The sequence below is a fragment of the Etheostoma spectabile genome, chromosome 18 (assembly GCF_008692095.1).
Source record: "Etheostoma spectabile isolate EspeVRDwgs_2016 chromosome 18, UIUC_Espe_1.0, whole genome shotgun sequence".
NCBI lineage: Eukaryota > Metazoa > Chordata > Actinopteri > Perciformes > Percidae > Etheostoma > Etheostoma spectabile.
The window spans coordinates 14,666,093-14,669,281 of NC_045750.1; the positions used below are offsets into that span (position 1 = coordinate 14,666,093).

General features: G+C 43.3%; 1 protein-coding gene across 1 annotated transcript in view; it reads right to left on the reverse strand.

The window, feature by feature from the left end:
* The window catches only part of nbas (NBAS subunit of NRZ tethering complex), a 185,629-nt gene that overhangs the window by 124,140 nt on the left and 58,300 nt on the right, over positions 1-3,189 (reverse strand).

Here is a 3,189-nt window from a genome sequence, read left to right on the forward strand (position 1 = left end):
GTGGTTCGGGCATCTGGTAAGGATGCCTCCTGGGCACCTCCCAAGGGAGGTGTTCCCGGCACGTCAAGCTGGGAGGAGGCCTCGGCGAAGACCTAACCTGGGATCCCCCAGTTAGAGCTAGTTGATGTAGCTTGGGAAAGGGAAGTCTGGGGTCCCCTGCTGGAGCTGCTTCCCCCGCGACCGACACCAGATAAGCGGATGAAGATGGATGGATGAATGAACACATACTCACTGCCCAGAGGCCATCAATCTCCACCCAGGTCTCGGCCATGGTAACACGCATACATTGTAAACATGAACACTAAATTAAGCACACAACACTAAAACCCACGTAGCATAAATGCAAACCAAAAACATTAACGGAACAGTATTAAAAACAGAACAGAAACAGTCCAGAACACAGTCCCATGAACCTTTGCACTGACTGTTCATTTGAATTTAAGTTTGTGTCTAAGATCCTTCCTAGATATTTTAAACTAGCTACAGCTTGGCACTCAGTTGTAATTGGCTGACACATTGGTTTGTTTACAACGAGTTCCTCGGTCTTGTTAGCCTTTATGAGCAAAGCATTCTCCTGACAGTCTCTTAATAGATTGTTGATGAGATTAATTACCCTTAAACCCACCATTGCCATGTGATCTGCATACTTAATGGCCTTGAACACCTACACAGGTGTTGTAAATTAATCCGGCTGCTTAGACCCCTTCCCAGGACTGTTTGGGTATGCTTAAAGTGGTTGATTGGCCTCTTCCTGAGCCCCTTGTTAGCGGTTAGCCTCTTGTTATCTTTGTCAGTTAGGGCAAGACAAATGAATGTTTTTTTTCCATTCTTATTGGTAGAAAATATATGTGAACTAATAAGCTCCCAACTAAGCTCTGGCTTTGACCTGAGGTCTAATCAGCCACAATAACTGAGATCACCTGGTTTGGGTGTTTGGAGGCTTTAAAGAGACTAAAGTTGCAATCATAGATCTGCATTTCATTGACATTCATAGAAAAAAAGTGCAGGAGATAAAACGCAACCATGAGGCACCCCAGTATTCAAAATGATTTAAACAGACCAAAAATATTTGATCCACAGTGTGCAAGATGTCCATTTGTATCAAGTCAATTTAATTAAATGTCAGTCAAGATCGTTTTAAAAGCTGAACTAAAATCAATAAATAATTCTGGTACAAGCCTCAGATTGCTGGATGTGTTTGGTGTGTTATGTAGCATCCTAAGGAACTCTTGCTACAAAGGCAAATTGGGGGTAGTCTAGTTGACCATGGGGTAAGGTGTCACAGTATAACCCTTTCTATGCACTTCTATGCAAAAGATACATGTAAGAGCAACGAGTCTGAGGTCATGAGGTGAGGATGGGCGGCTCTTTTTAGGCACTGGAATGATTGTGGAGCACTTCCAAAAGAGTGGCACAACGTGTTCATCAAGCAGATGCTGGAATAATATTGTAAAACACATTTAAGTTGATAGTGCACCCTGCAGTGGTTCTTCCTCTGAGACCAATCTGGACCTGAAGCTTTGTGTGGCCTTATCTTAGCATGACTGCCTACTAACTCCCCTTCAGTGAGTGTGAAGGGATCCCAACCCGGGTTGCATACATTGTCCCCATGAGTTTGTTTGTCAAACTGACTGTAGAACTGGTCTAGCTCATTGGCAAAGAGGAGAGTATATATGGGTAGGCAGTGTTGTTTCCAAGCCTCTCTGCCCATTATTGTATTGAGACTGTTCCATGCTTTCTCTGCATTGCAGGTAAAACATTGTTTTTCCATTTTGTGTCTATGCAGTTTCCTGGATCTTCTAGTCACATTCAGTATAATCGGCCTGCCGATACACTGGCCTGGCTCCACTTGGAAGCACAAATCAGAAACTCATCTTTATCACTCAATACAATTTTTTAATTATTCTACATTATATTGTATTGTTATAATGCTCACTGATTGACTTTTACAAGATGCATTTCATTTTTAATAACTCACATATCAGTCCTTAACAAACTAACAGGCTACAGTGAACTTTTAGGGAGTTTTTCAACTTTTTCGCAATTTGAGTCCGGGTTACAGAAACTCCCAAAAACCCATTTCCATATTTATTTTTTTAAACTTGCACTGAAAACATGAGAAATAGCATGTTCAGTGCCTCCACAAGCCTTTTTGCTTTCTTTGCACCCTGCTGAGGATCTGTATGGCTTGGTATCCCTTTGGGCGAGGCCTAGAGGGAAGTCTGGGGAGGGTGTGTGCATGAAGCATCGCCTAAGGCGCAGTTGGGGGCTGGGTAAGATGGATTACCTATGCTCAAATCCTTCCACTTCATACTTATGTGTGTTTATCTGTGAGTGTGCGAACCTGCAGGGATATGGCTTTTACTTTTGTGAAAAAGAAAGTGAATGTGTATTTTACACTAGTATGTGTACATGTGTCCTTGAGTCAGTATAAAAGATTGTATAAGGGCACCGCAGGCAATACAGAGCCATGGAGCCTGGAAATAGGCTTTACATACAAAACCCATACAACACAAAAATGTAACAATTGGAGATTTTTCCTTTTACTACACCTACTTATTCATTCACTCTTTCCATAAGCCTGTCCCCTGTCGCATTGTTCCTTCATTCCTTCCTTCCTTCTCATACTTTCTTCCTAAACTTTCTCCTGTTCTCACTTGGTCTCACAGGTAAGGATACGTGGGCAGTGAAAAAATAATGCGAGGAGACAGAAGGGAGTGAGCAGAAAGAAGAGTGATTGTAAGAGAGCAAAAAGGAACAACTAAGGAATAAGTGATGCAGAAAGAGAAAAAGAAGAGGGTGAGAGAGATGGTGGTTTATGGCTCTCTCTCTGTCACAGTGGTTTTATGTTGGCAGCTCAGTTTGATGAGGGCAAAAAGGGGGAAGAGAGCAGAGGCCTCGGAGGCAAACAACACCTTGGTTCAGAGGTGAGGCGATGAGGGGCCAAGCTGGTGCATTCTGGCTCCACAGTTTCCTTTAACAGAGAGCCTTGCCTGGAAAGTGCTACGATAGGGTACAGAGGGGGGGCCAGACAAGACAGAAATGAAGAGTGTGGAGGTGAATAGTGATTGGCCAGGATTACAGATGGAGCGGCAACATAAAAATAAAAAAAATGACATGTGTGAGTGAGTGTAGGAGAGAGCACACGCACACGCACACGCACACGCACACGCACACGCACACGCACAC